Raw genomic sequence first — 16,192 nt, 5'->3', positions numbered from 1 at the left:
ATTTGTACCACAACCTATTAAACCCTTTTCTGTTTATAAAAATTTTAGCTGTTTTTTTGGTTTTTTTTTTGTTTTAACTCTGGCGGTTGTGGTTAGTGTTAAAAATATTCACTTACAAGTTTTTGTCTGATCAACTGTTTTCAGTCCTTTGGGGTATATACGTACAGTGGAACTTTTGGATCATATGGTAGATCTGTGTCTAACTTTTGAGAAACTGCTGAACTATTTTCCATAGCAGCTAAATAATTTACATTCCCACCAGCAATGTACCAGGGTTCCAATATCCCCCCACTAACACCATTTGTGATTTTCCACTTTTTAGCCATTATAAAGACTTCTGCTCTTTTAATATGAAAATGTGTACTGAAAAACAAATGTACAGATAGTTGGTTATTTTTGGTGATACCAAAAAGTAGTCTCAATATTTACATGTATATGGATATTTGTTCTTTATTAGATTCCATGGTAGTATCAAAACATTTTTTAGAAAGAAAAAAAATTCATTTTTGCCTGAATATGGGAAAATTCTCCAGAGAATATTCCTTCCACCTTCACAATTATCTGCAAATAGTGGTTTGTGATGCTTTCTCACACCCTGGCATATCTGTAACATGTAAAAGTTGTATCAATTAAGGAGAGTGTTTTCACTCTGATCTACACTACAGTATAAGTAATAAAACAAATTGCCAAAATTGGTGTTTACTTTCAGAATTACCCTTGGATAATTACTCAGTATTATTAATCCTCAATGGCTATCTATCTCCCATCCAAGAGCTTGAATTTCAAGGTCTCTTATATCATATTGAGCACCATCTCTTGCCACAACCAAGAAATAGAAAACATGAAACCACTTACACAAAGATTATAAGAGGGCTAGAAGGAAAACAATTTCTGATCCAGGGGTGCACTGGAAATGAAACCTAGATGTGCACAGATTTTCCTGTTTGACTGAAAAAGTGAATTTTTGACTTGGTATTAATTAGGACCCTGACCAAGAGCAGGTTTTCTTACCTGTATAGACTTCAGTGTTATTAAGAACCTTCACACACTCTAAGTGATGCCTTATTTCCTGATACAAATTCTCCCTGGTAGCCTTTTCTCTTGGTTGAAAGTATTATTAAACTGGAGAGAGGTTGTAGAGAAGATGTTGTGGTAAGAGGAACCTTTAAGAAAGATGATAGTGTGGAGTCAGAGATTTTTACTTTTCACGTACTTTGCTTAGGGTTTTTGATAACAGGGATATTTAGAAATAATCCATTTCTGAGACTGTTTTTATGAATGTTTATACCCAAAATATCTAAGAGGATAGCATTATTTTTCCTAAGGAGTAGTCTTCCAACTCTTTTGATGAGGTTTCCAGACACATGACTATTTCTACTCTCTACAGTGAATTCAAACAAAGAATGTGAATTCTGAAACTATCAGATACTCTCTCAAATTAACTAAAAATCTCATCTTGTGAACAGGAACAATAGCATGGAAATAACATTTTATTCCATTCCTCTTCTCTTGATAGATAGTAATGTGACTATAAGAAAACAGGAAACACAGCATGTCAAGAGTTTAATTTGAGATTTCCCTTATAAAAATTTAAATTCAAGACCCAGCCATGGTGGTACATGAAGAGAACCACCACTTGGGAAGTTGGAGCTAGGGAAACAGATCTGGTTCCCAGTCCAACCTGAATATGCTGGGTGTGGCTGCACACACTCTTGGGCCTAAGTGGGAGACTGTAATAGGAAAATTATAACATGGTAAGTAAGACTTGTCAAAAATACCTGTCTCTGTCTCTCTCCTTTTTCTCTTTATATCTGTTTCTCTCTCTCATTAAGAAAGAAAGGGAGGGAAGAATGAAAGAAGGAAGAAAGGAAGAGAGAGAAAGAAGGAAAATAAGTAAGTTTCATTCACCGTTGGTATTTGTACAACAAAATCACCTATAATGTTTTCTAAAAGACTAGAACAAAGGAAAACTCACATTTACTATTTCAAAATATTTTGAAAGCATCGTGTGATCAAGAATGGTAAAAATGACATTTACCCTTTCAAAATTGAATGTTCTTGGGACAATGAAATGTGGTATTTGTTAACCTGTATTGTTTCTCTCAGTTCTTTTATACATCACCTATTTTGCTTGTTTTTCCATTCATAGACTACACACAAGCTACTTCTAACTTCTATGATTGTAGGAGGTAAGTGACTGCAAGGCCCATACTTTAAACATCTATCTTGAAGATAATACTGATAAAGCTTTTGTCATGGATTTTTTTTTTTAAAGTCAATACCTGAACATAAAGAACGATGAACTATATTGATACCCAGAGCATACACACGGGTAAAACAACACCAAGAGAGCTATATATCTACTCAAATTAATATATCATTGAGTCAGTAAGGAGGGCCTTTTAACAAATGAATAAATTACCTTCTGAGATACGTACGTTCTCTAAAAATCCCTGGAAGTTAAAGTGTAGAGATTTTATTACCAACTTCCTGGACTTTGTACTCTGAGATATTGAACTGTAAGATCTCTAAGGTCTCTAGCAACTCCAAGAGTCAGTGGCTGTAGGGATACATTAAGATGAATGATTCAAGGTATTAGAAATACAATTTTTACTGTTTAATTTTTCACTACCCTTCTTAATCATCTGAAAACTGACTTTCATCCATTTGGGTGTACTGAACCTACTCTCTTGGCTGTCACCAATGACCTTGTTTGAAATTCAGCAGTTACTTCTCTGCTTCATCCTCTTTGACCTTTCTGTTTCATTTGTTACTACTGATCATCCATTCTTTTTGAAACCTATTTCCCTAGATGTCCCATCATTACACTCTCCTTGTTCTCTTTCGATCTTCAATTCCTTCCAGGTTACTCTCATTGGTTCATCTTCTTATGCTGCTCTCAAATGTGTACATCCCACCATTTTACTCTCTTTATATTATTAGATCGTTGGGGAAGTCATATATATTTTTCTGTTTTTCTATTCAAAAATTTATCCTGGCTTTCCCAAAAACCCAATATATCTATTTCTCATTCATTTACACAGTTCCAACTACGCTGATGTGCTTTTGAACTCCAAAATGTTATATCCTACTCTTATTCATCCTATGACTACTAATCATGTATGTCTGGCTTCTTACTAAAAAATTCTACCAGGTTATTATGTCACATTCTCAAATTTGATACACTTCAGTGAATTGTTCATCAAATCACTTCCCCTTTTAAAATTTCTCTTCTAACATTGGCACCACCACTTACCAGTAACCCCTAAATAGCTTTTGTGTCAGGTTCCTTCATGCACTTCTGTGAAGACATTTTGCATTTAGCCTCTGCAATATCACCCCTCCTCTTTATTTCCACTCCCACAATCTTAATCAGGATATCGTTGCTTAGCAAAACCTCTATGTTGACTTTCTTCCACACAGCTAAGATAATTATTTCCTTCCTAAAGGCTCACGTTTTCTAAAATTAGTTTGAGTTTGTGACAGATGATAATCTAAGCCCTACTTAGAGATTCTATATATTTCATTATCAGAGATTCTAAATAATCCATTATTTTAGAATCCAATTTAGCATGGTTGATGTCTTCCAGTCAGATTGCAATGAATAATGCTCATTGAGAAGACTCAGTCTGACAGTTGAGATACTGTTGGAAAAGTATCAAACCAGGCAGCTGATTAAAATGCTGAGCATGAGTGATATAAAAGAAGACTATCAGGAGTCCAATAAATGTGTGAAACTCAAGCACTCCAAATCAGGAACCTTCAGGATGTCTAGGTACCAAGTAACAGCGCCATCTTTAAGACTAATGCAAAAGTTACTTGGTGCCAGCAGATGACATAGCAGTTATGTTGCTGGACTCCCATATGGCTGACCAAGGTTCGAGTCCTGCATCTGGTTGCTTGAAATTCATGCCAGGTACATATTGGTGTGTGCCCAAGATATTAGGAAGAGAATGCAGAAGGGGTTGTGTCATAACCATCCCCAAGAGGGTGATTTCTAACTTTCACTCTGACTGTCTCTGTCTCTCTCTCAAGTGAGTGCATATGCCCTAAACGCATAAACCTCGGCACACACACACACACACACACACACACACACACACAATTGATGCAGATCTGGATCCAAAGGCCTTATTGGAAGAACAATGAGCACAAATCTGAGGCATGGTTCTGGAAAGGGAAACCAATGAATTTGTGATTTCAGCAAAAATAAATTAATAAATAAAAAAGAAAACAACTTGGGACACCAGAAGGATTAATTACAAGGCTTTTTTTTTTTTTTAGAAGAGTCCTAAGATTTGAGGAAGTAACAGTAATCCAACTTAAAGAATAAGGGTAGAGAGACTACAGTACAGACTTGATGCTGAGCCTATGACTCTGAGTTTGAAGATACTAATGAGTATTTACTATTTCTCTGTACCAGATACTGTACGTGTGTCATTTTATTTCATTTCTAGTCATAAGATTATGAATTAGATATTATACTATTATTATTCCTATTCACAGGGGCCTGGCAGGAGCACAGCAGCAACATGACTGGGCTGACACAGTAGAAAAGGTCCTGAGTAGCATCGCAATGCATGTTAATGAGATTTAGAGTGAATTGTTGTATGAAGACTCTGTTGGGATCACCCGTCTCTCTCTCTCTCTCTCTCTTTCTCACAGAGGAAATAAATAAATGAGCTTTTATCTAAAGTCAAAAAGTTAATATGAGGCAGATAGTGAATTGGGCTCATTATCTTATTGACATAAAAGCGTAATATTTTAATCATCATGTTATGCATGCTGAAGAATTTTCTCCCATAGGTGGGATGGATGGATAGGAGTAGGGTATCACACACTTTACCTATTGGAAAAGGACAGAGGACTGGGTTTTAGAATTAGCCTGGCTTTTTTACTCTTGTCTCATAAACTTTTTCCTAAGCCTGTGTCATAGGAGAAATAAACCACAGGTCAAAGAAATATGTGGGCGATTCTTAAGTTTTGTTATGGCAGTAATAATCAGACCAGCATCATGTCAGTATAATGCTTAGACACTTGGATCACCAGACTCAAAGATTTCCTATCTATTTGCTGTTGGGACAATACTTATTCAGTTAAAGCTGCTATATTATAAAGAAAAAAAATGATAGATTGGGTAGTTTATAAACAACCAAAACTTATTTTGCATGATTCTGGAGGCTGAGAAGTCCAACATGAGGCACCAACAGAATTATCTGTTGAGGCACTGCTTCCTCTTACATGGTGATCTTCTCTCAGTAATTTCACATGGAAAAGAGGTGAAGGAGCTTGCTTCAGTCACTTTTATAGGGATACTAATCCCCTTCATAAGGATAGAGCTAATCGTTGGGGTTAGGATTTCAATATATGAATTTTGAGGACACATAAACATTCAATCCATTGCAGGCAAGAACCTAAAGTTGAATGTTATACTATATAAGCACTCCATCCATTGTAGACAAGAACCTAAACTTGAATATGATACCTGGGCTGGGTTTCTGAAGTAGAAGTGAAGTAGAATGCCTGGCTGTTGAGAGAAAAACCATATTAAATGTTTCATCAAACAGCATTTGAGAAAATAATGTGGGGCCCCTTGTTACATAGATTGAGATGGCACTAGTATTTAGAAACACAGATATGAGTATAAGAAACAGATTGCAAAGTTAAATATGAAGGCATAGAGGAACATTATCTGACCAAGCCTGGGTGGTTACGAGAAAGAAGGGATTCCAACCAATATTGCTGTGTTAACTATTACTAACTTAGTGGTACTAAATACTGCTAAATTATACTCATGATTTTGCAGTTCAGTAATTCAGAAGTGTATAGTGGTGATTTCTTAATTTTGTTTCATGATATCTTGTACATGATCTAGGAAGATTTGAAAGGTGACTAGAATTATCATGAGCCTTTTTCCCTTCCAGGTCTAGCATCTGCTTGGGGATTACTCAAAGGCTCTGCTCAGTTGTGACTGTTGATTTGAGTGGTTATATATGGCGTGAACATCTCAGGTAGTGTCTCCTGGGCTCTGACAGGAATGTCCTTAAAGTGAAGCTTTCCAGAGAGAACATCCCAAGAGATGCAGAAAGAAGTTGCTTAGGCTTTTTATAACTTCACTTCAGAAGTCACTTGATGTCACTTCTGCCATTCTGTATTGGTTGAAGTAATCATAAGCCCTTGTAGATTCAAGGGGAAGGGCATATATTCCATCTTTCAATAAGAGAAGTATCAAAGGATCTTCTAAATTTACCACATTCCTTCCTCTGGCATCAAACCACTTACATTCCACCACCATATAAAATTACTGATCCTGTCCAAACGTCTTCTAAATGTTCTATTTTATTAAGAGCATTCACCTCAATCTCAAGGTTAAGGATCTCACATAAGGTCCAGGTGTAGTTAAGGCTCCTTGGATGTGAATCTATAGGTTCTTTTCAGTCTGAAGACTAAGTGATGTGCCCCTATCCTCTCAAATATACAATGGCGGGAGAGTTCTGTCTTAGTGAGGCACTGTGCAAACTTAAAAAGCAGGGCCCCTTATTCAAATAGTAAGAATTTCAAGATGATTACAACAGAGAATCAAGCTAAAGCTAAGGCCTTTCTTAGCTTAAGGTCACTAGCAATCATATGGTTAAAACATTCATGAAACCAGTCCTCTTTCCACATAGGAAGTCAGAAAAGAGGGAAAGAAAAAAACATCACTGGCCTATAGCAATCTGATAACCAGGAGAATCTGTGTTGCTAGTTCTTTGTCTTGAGTTCAGACATGTTTTCCATGACTCTTAGACCTGTCCTCTGGGCTTCTTTTTCTATTCCTTAAATCATTTCTCCTCTTCCATAATGTAGCTCATCTTTGAGTAGTTTGTGTAGTCTGATTAGTTTCTCAGTTAAATAGTTTTCTCAGCTTAACTCCAATCTGCATATTGGTTTCCAAAGGTCTGCTTTCATTTTGTTCTTTATAATTTTACCTAAGATAGAATTTCTTTAAGTTTTTGTGTTTTGTTTTTTGTTTTTTTTTTACTAAAATATATGAAGTTATATTACATTCCATTAGACAAAAGTCACACTGATGAATGGTTTTTACATAAGTCTTTCTCTATTTTGTCTCCCCAGGAGGCTGCTGTGGAACATTATCCTTAAGATTCTAAGAAACATTATTTAAAAGAAAGGATTTCCAAGGCACATTTAAATGACTCTTAGAAGGTCTTTTGTCTTTTATCTATCACAAGGGGTCTACAGGGGCCCAACTTAAATCTTTGAAAGTTTTAAAAAAGGGTTTTTCACTTATACCCTTAACCTTATATGTGACCTGCCCGGAAGTCAAATTTCACTGACTGCACCCTGAGTTTGATCATTGTGCTGAAGCCTCTTTTTCTTTCTTTCTTTCTGTCTTTTTATTTTTTTTAACTAGTTGATCTTATTTTGCTTGGGAGGAGAAAGATGCAAAATAGCTTTGTTATCAAATTTAACAAGCCTTGGATCCTCATATGTCTAACTTCTGCTTAAAAATTGAGTATTTCCTGCCTTAGCTTGTCTTTCTTTTATCTGTATAATTGGACTGCTGTGATTCCAGCCCAGTAACTGAGCCCAGGTTTGATCACCAGTCACAGGCCAATAGTCAGGACAAGTGGTAGTGGAAAGGCAACCAGCTACCAGTTTTATTCAGGAAACCAGTGACATGCAAAGATGGTGAACTAATGTTCAAAGGTCATATGCAAAGTAAGAGACCACAATAAATTATTTTAAAGGAGAGAGAAAATGAGAAAAATGAGAAGGGGAGTAAGTTGGGCAGCAGGTTATGTGCTCTTCTGCAGAGCAATTAATCCATTTTCTCATTGACAGGGAGACTCATTGGCACTAAAGTTGCTACTCATAATTATGTCCATCTCACCCTCAAGGCCCACATGTTCTTGTCCTTCATTTTCTTAGAAACATCTGCTCTCCAGCTGGGGTCTCAAGGCCCAGTTCCTATAAAATCTCAGCAAAGCTATAATTAGTTTTTGTAGAAAACAAGACTTACTGTGCAGCAGAAAGAAAACAAGCTAAAGGTAAATCTACAGTATTTTAGCCTGGGGTGTTAGATTTAATGTGGAGTTACTTCGGTTTCTCTTGTAGTCCAGATACACCTGGAATTTAAAATATGCAGCTAAAAGAAGCTAGTGGACACTTTCAATATTCTCTCTGGAAATTTTCTTAATCAGCCCCATCAGTTTCTTATTATATTTTCTGTTTTCCACATTATAGCAGATAATGGTTTTGCTAAGTCTCCCTCCCCCGCTATAAAGAAAACAAAGTCAGGATGGGTTTAGTATGACTTCCTTACTCCCTATCTTATCATTTTGAAGGACACAGGATAAACATCTTATGTTAGTAATTATAGGACACTTGCACACTTGTTACATAATTATGACTTCGCCGTTTTGCACCAGTGAATGTAACACGCATGTGCATGTGTGACAGTCTAATTTTGGTAACGAGCCACTATTGTCTGTAGCTTCTTTAAGAGAAAGGGAACACCTGGTCAGCTAGCTCTGCTCTGCTCTGCTAGGTCTTGGCTCAGCCCAGCTCAGCTCTGCCATGCTGGGAGCTCCAAGAGGGTGGAAGTGCTTTGCAAGTACTGCTACAAGCTTTGTGAGCTCCCTCTGAACTCAGCCAATAAACATGACATCAACGCTTTGACTCTTTTTGCAACTCCCTGCATCTGAGCTTGACCTACCCATCAGAGGAGGAAGAACTTCACAAAACACTCACTATACATCAAAGTTCTCCTTTTTGTCTAATTTCCAGTGAAATTTTCTACTTGTCTTTAAGCTTCATCAAGAGTCTCCTAGAAGCCTGGCAGTTTTCTCTTATACATTTTTTCAGCGTATTTCTGGGTCCTCCCATTGTCTCCCACAGTCTGAAAGCCAGTGCCATGCATTTTAGCCTCTGTTTGCAGTGACACTCCATTTTTGGTACCATTTTCTATATCAGTGAGTTTCCAAGTAGAAGATGAGAATCACAATGAATGACATCAGCTGAGAGAACTGGAGTTGGGATTAAACCTTATGCAATTCCAGTTGCTGGTGGAAAGTCTATGCAAAACTTCTGTCTCTGCATTTAGTCTTGAGTCTGACATAGTTATAGTGCATCAAGGCCAAGAATCAGGAAAAAAGGATGATCAAAAGATGGGGAGGGAAGAATGGCAAGGAGCAGCTCACAAAAGCAAAATAAAATCCATGGGAACAAACTGGGTCCCCTGAGAGAAAACTGGAGCCATCACTAAGCTTGTTGATGCAGGAGGTGTGCAGAAGAAGATGGCATCTTTGTTACAGGGATGGACATGTACTTGGCCCAGGATTTAGAGGAGCTGAAAAAGGAGAGCAGGAGGAAGCTCATAGACCTACAGGCCCAGGTGAGCCCATACCAATAGTTGAGCCCGCAGATCAATGGCAGGTGTGGAGTTACACCTGCCTAGCTCTCACATTGACAATGACAGCCAAGATGTGATCATTGTTTCATTTCTACCCTCTAAATGTCGCACAAATTTTGTGACATTGTGCTCAGTGTTATCTTGTAACAAAACAAGGAGAAGAATTTCAAGAAACACTGTCCAGCTCAGCTAACTTGATAGAGTATAGAACTTCCATTGATAGCTTCTTAGAAAATATGCTGTTTGAGTTTCATCTTTAAAATGTGAGAAGGATTTATTCAAATTAAAGTGTAAAGGCAAAGAAGTTGTTAATAATCAAAGACAAACATTCAAGGATTAGCAGGATGAGCTCAGAGAACAAAAGACACTGCAATGGGAGTTCAACAATAGCAAAGACTGGGTCTGGTTAGCTCCATGACTATAGGCTACACCTCATAGGTGCCCACAATGATTTGTTAAATACCTAGCAACTGAACAGAATGTGTGAGACAGTGAATGACAAGATTTTAAGTAGTAAATTTAATATGGACTATCTTGGGAGATCTTGTACAGGGGGCCCAGCAGGTGGCATGATAGTTATAGGTGCTGAACTTCCACATGGTTGACCATGGTTTGAGTCCTGGACCTAGTGGTTTGCTTTCTCTCTCTCTCTCTCTCTCTCTCTCTCTCTCACACACACACACACACACACACACACACACACACACACACGTATCCTGTAGCAAATTAAAAAATAATAATAATGACAAGTAAAATTAAATAAATAATTGCTTACGGGGATCAGCAGGTGGCATGGTGGTTAAGGCGCTGGACACTCCCACATGGCCAACCATGGTTCCAGTTTTGGACCTGGTGGCTTGCTTTTTCCCTTTCTTTTTTCTGTGTGTATCTCTCTGGTCAAATTAAAATAAATAAGTGAATAAATAAAACTAATTATTTAAAATAATAATAATACAAAAATAATCCTTTATGAAAAAAAGAAGACCTCATATAGGACCCCTCCAAAAATATGTTAGGCAAAGGAGTAAAAACTATGGAGTGAACTGGTGCAAGATTTTTAAGGCAATGAGGAAGTTTTTTCACCATCCTAGAGAAAAAAATGTCTTAAACCGAGGCAACAGAGAGGGTCTTTGATATTGACGGGGTAAAGAGTGAGAACGCTATGGCTTAAGTTTTAACAGAATGTTCTAAGTGCCTACAATGAAGAAATTTTCCTAGCAACTGTGCAAACATTTTTTGTCACACTTAATGGAAAGATTAAAAAATTATTAAGATCATTAATTCTGAGAAAATTTGTTACATCTGGTGGTGAACAACATCTTAGTACTAAGCGTTTTTGTCATATTAATTGCAGAATTGTTTTTCTCCTTCTATTTGTGAAACTGAACAGATCCCTTTGTCAGTGAAATGTAGTTTAGTATATAAGTATTATTTTTCCCCCTTGTATTTGAAATTCATAACTTCTAATGAGCAATCTAGCTGAATTTATATTTCCATATGGTTAAAGAAAATAAAACTGGTCATTGAAAAAGATAAAGACATTTTCCAACCAGCCATTAGCATCAGAGCACATATCATTTGTTTCATTTGGCAACTGGCCTTTACTTTTCAAACTCCAAAGCAATGCTAATTTAATAATACAGAAGACAGTTCGATGACAGGGAAACTATTCTGCCTCACCAGTGCCTCTGAACAATTTAAAATCTTTTCAATTCTCAGTCAAGAAAGCCAGAAATCCCTTTGGTCACAGAAGGAAATGGTTTCTGGATCCTCCCTGGCAAAATACAGGCATTCAACTGTCTGTCATATACTCATGAGAGTCCTGCTAAACCCATTTAGGAAAGCATGTCTAAGTTTAGCCTCTGCAGCAATTTTCTCTGAGAACATCTACAGAAAATGATGCTTTATACATACTCTCGCAGTTTTGACAATAAAATATTAATTAATTAATTAATTAAATTATGACAGCATTGGAGGACGGGATTCTTAATTCTCCTACATGTCTTTCTTCCCATGTGATAAAATCAGAGTTCACATTTTAAGGCTTCTTGTTGATCTCAACTTTAGCCTTTAGCAAATACAAAGTATTTAAGTAGTACAGACCATAGGCATTAATGAATCAGCAGAGCTTTGTCCATGGGTTGCTCTCTAGCCTGTAAATAAATCACATTTGTCTAATTTAATTGTCTTCAAACTGTGCCCTCAAGACTTCCTCCCTCCATGAAGCTTGAATTTATCACTCACTTCCAGTGATCCAGTAAGACCATCACCTTCATCATTCCACTTCTTTTCTGCATAGCCTTACCTCTCTATCAACCTGCTTTAAAATGTGTGTCTTTCTGCTATCTCAGTTTGGAAACATGCATCTTCACTATTCAGCGATATGCTTATGAATAGTTTTTAAAGCACACATAATGCTCAGGTTTACACAGACATATTCACCATCAATGGAGCCTGACTAGAAACCATTAGGAAGATATGAGAGCTGACATAAAGTGCCAGTGATTTCGTAGCCCAAGATAAAGTAGAGCAGCCAGAAAGAGAGGGGTTTTGGATTACAAATGTTGGAAAATCCAGACCATTTGTTGCAATTTCCTGGCATCTTCATCTCTTCAGCTTTGGGCAGTGATTCATTCTCCAGCTGCTGTCTATGTTGGGCATGGTATCATGGTGAGAGGATGCTTGACACAGGCGAGTTTACACTAGCTTAAGAAAACCCAGACATAGGCTATAGGATCCTATCTGCATGCCCCCCAAAAAGTGATTTGAGTGTGTGTTTTGTAGGTATTATGCGAGACGGTAAGAGAAGATGGAACCCTCAAGGAAATCTCTGCATGCTGAGCAAAAGTGAGAATTTGTTTTTAATTTTCCTATTAGTTATATTTTTCTTTTTTCTTCTTTTTTTTTTCTTTCCATGGGACAGGCAAAAGGCAAAGCTAGAAATTAAGGAAGATTTTTTTTTCCCCCTAGAAGCACTCACTAACATTTCCAGCATTCAGAACTTTTGGCAATGCCATATGATATGAGTTTCCTGTCCTCGGGGAACTCATAGAATGTCATGGGTTATACAAGGTAAAATGAAGACATGTGCTTTACACTGTGGAACGGCAGAGAATGAGGACATGGATTCTAACCTAATCCTTTACTGACAAAAGTGTGAAGCCATCATGCAGGAGGCAGCATTTGTACTGAAGATAGAAGCCTGGGATATTGACTGGGTGTTCCCACAGAGAATGGAAGACAGGAGACTGGACACTAGTCTGAGTAAAAGTGTGTGAGAAACCACTCTGTCTTCTGCAGTAAATGTAACTTCCTCTAAAGGTAAATGTCAGGTTTTGTAATTATGCTTAAGTTTTAAAAATATACTGTATGGTATCTCAATAGCTTCAAGAATAAAACAATTGATGAAAACTTTGCAAAAACAGCAATTCCATTTTATCTCTACAGCCAGAATTTCTAAGGGCCTCCCCTTTTCACATTGAACAGGGATCCTCTAGAAGGACCTAGCCCCAAGTTTCCCCTTTTCTGTTGAAAGAAGACATGGATGTTCCTTCAAAACTGCCAACCACCAGAGCTAGGTTAAATGAGTAAACCATTGCTGACACTGGTAATTTTGGAATAGTTATGGTAATTAAATGACATCAGTCATGCATCAAGACCATACATTCTAAAAATAAAACAAAACAAAAAATACTTAAAGGAAATGATGAAATTTTAAGTAAAAATATTAATTTGTTTTGAAGGATAGGGAATGCACAGATAGGAATGACTGAGAAGACACAACTAATTAGCTGAGACCTCACCAATCAAAAAATCCACCAGATGATTATGCCCTCATGAACCAATCTTCAAGCCAATCACATGACTGAAACTCTTACCTTTAATTCTATCTTTAAACTTCATGCCTATAACGCTCCTAGGAGACGGGGTGATTTTAGCATTAGCTGTCTGCTCTTGCTTTCCACATGGGCATAAAGTTGTACTTTCTTTTAGCATAACCATGGGGTCACATTTTCAGCTTGAGGTGCTAGGTGAGTGAACCTAGTTGGTGTTTAGAAACAGTCTGACAGTTTTGTTTTGTTTTGTATGAATGCTACTGCACACATTTGAAACTATTACAGTTACAGAGAACATTCATTTTTTAAAATGTATTGCTTTATTCCATGAAGAAGACAGAGAAAGAGAATAAGAACATTGCCAACAGGGTCCTCATGTCTTGATCCACTCCCACTGCCAGCCTCAGCCAGTCTTGGATCACAGTCACACACATGCCCAGTCTATTTAAGGAGATTTCCGGACAAGAGATAAAGTTTTATTACTGTGCCACAGTTCGATTCCCCCAACTTGCTAATTTAGTACTAGAAATTTTGCTCTGTATACTTCCTGTTATATTACATGTAATGGCTGTTGCTCAGAAAAGCCAACTTTTGCTCATGTATAACAAGGCCATAGCGAACTTTCTCACAGTATTGCAGTGTTTGAGAATCCAAGTCTGAAATTAGATTGTCTCAAACATTGCAGCCATGAAATGTGTGGGTTTTCCTGTACTGATTCTGCATCAGATCCGGTTGGTGTTTACCATCAGCCCTCCAGTTGGAGGGGCATCTGTTCCTTCCCTCCATTCCTTCCGTTGTTATCACGGCAGCCTCTATCTCATCAGACACACTGAATGGAGTCACATTCAGCTAAATCTAAACAAGCAAACATCAAGATAACATTCACATGTTTCTCTGAATGTACAATATTTCAAGGTAATAAATTGCCTAGTATGTGTTTCTTTTTGAAAGAAAATCTTTATCTTGTATTCATCTATAAAATCTGAACAGAATGGCGTAGAGAAAACAAAAAAGGAAGTAGTGTGTGTTCTTAAGTATAGAAATTTCCATATAATTATCATTTTTAAAAAGATTTAAAAAAGTCTATTTTCAGAATTACCCTTTTATTTTCTCTGCTTATTGATGCTTTTGGCAGACTTTGCCTTTACTTGAATACACTAATGACCATATCTATTTTTTAAAATTGCATATAAAGTCACATAAAACCTGTTGTATATTAAAATAGGGAACTGATGTAGGAAAGATTTTGAAAAATCATTTTCTTGTTCCACTTAACTATCCCTTAGCTATGCTGAACGATTAATCCACTATCCAGATAAAAATCTGTGCTATATTAAAAACAGAAAAGGAACCTGGAGCTATTTTATCACACATTAAAAAAAGACTTTTCTAGCTTGATTTGGAGCTTAAAACAGACATGGAATATTGTTCATGTGGACAAATACCTTAAAATATTCCCCCCAAGAAACTGTATATCTTCCTAAGAATAATTCACAGTCTTTCATTTGTGTTAGCTGTTGACACCGAAGAACAAAAATATGACCAAAGAAAATGATTATGGCAACATCAATTTTCTATTTTTTAAAAATTTATTAGAGGGTACCTGCACTCACTGGAGAGTGATGGAGAAAACGGAGGGAAGTGAGAAAGCACCTACATGGAGCATAGTCATGCTACTATGCCTTCTTCATTTCTCCTTTTGGGATTTTAGGCAAACATGCACATGTTTCCACCGTGTTTTTCAAGTTGCCAGGTCTAGGACTTGAATTGCATAATCAGTCACATGAGATCCAGCCACCTTAACCTCCATGTCACTGGCTGGCTTGCAACATTTATTTTTAGTGGCAGAAGGTATGTGTGTAGGTGTGAGAGAAATAAAGCATCCCATAACAGGGCCTGGTCATGCAGGGAATCCTTTTTTCCTCTATTCCCCAAATTATCAGGATCCTGGACACATACCTGTACCCAGTGTGAAGCTGACAATGCCAGGACTTGAACCCTGGTTCGCCATGTGGCATCCAACTCCCTCTGCACAATGTCTAACAGCTGCACCATGGGGTTGGCTCACAGCATCTATTTTTAAATAATTTTACACACAGCAGGCATTTAAGCGGTCATCTGTTGCTACATTTTTGCTTATTCTCATAATATACAAGTTTCTGGTAATATACGGTAAAGTTTCCATTCAATGTGAGCAGAGAATTTATTGTTCTGCCTGTTTGTACACCAGCAACAAGTTCTATTTTCTTAAATAAAATGTTTCACTTCATTAAACTTTATCCACTAAAAGATTAATTTCTTCAAATTGAATTCACAGAACTTCTTCTTTATAAACATTGTTCCATTTTAGCAGTTGAACTATATTAGATACTCTGGAGTTTCATAAATCTGGGTGAGTGGACATTTCTTAATTAAGGGTTTATAATTTTTCAGACTCGCCAGAAATTCTTATTGAATTTGTGTACTCTTGGTTACCAAAAAGCCAACAAATTTGAAAACAAAAACAAAATTAAACTAAACAAACAAAAAATATGATCCACTGCTATTGATTTAAAAAATAGTTGAGAAAGAGGATGGTAGGAGAGCCAAATTACGTATGATTCCACATTACAATGTAGACAAATTTATTCCACATCTATCTCCTTAGCATATTAACCTGTTGATGAATTAATAGAGGTCAAGACTCAGCAGCAATCAGCAATGTAGATGTGTCAATGCGTAATTAGGCAGACTCTTCTGGGAGCTGAAGGACAGGATATAAGTGTGGGTAAGAGAGGAGTGAGGAACAATTCACTAGCTTCGTCTTCTCCCCCAAATACAAAAGATTTGCCTCTTCATGGCTTTTCAACGTGCTGAGTGCCACTATGGTTTACCTAATCAGCTGAGATTTGCTCTAAAAAGAAGAGCTAGGTCTTCCAGTGATTCTCAGACTGGTACGTGTGTT

This window comes from Tupaia chinensis, unplaced genomic scaffold (assembly GCF_000334495.1).
Source record: "Tupaia chinensis unplaced genomic scaffold, TupChi_1.0 Scaffold000707_1, whole genome shotgun sequence".
NCBI lineage: Eukaryota > Metazoa > Chordata > Mammalia > Scandentia > Tupaiidae > Tupaia > Tupaia belangeri.
Note: the sequence above shows the minus strand (reverse complement) of the source record.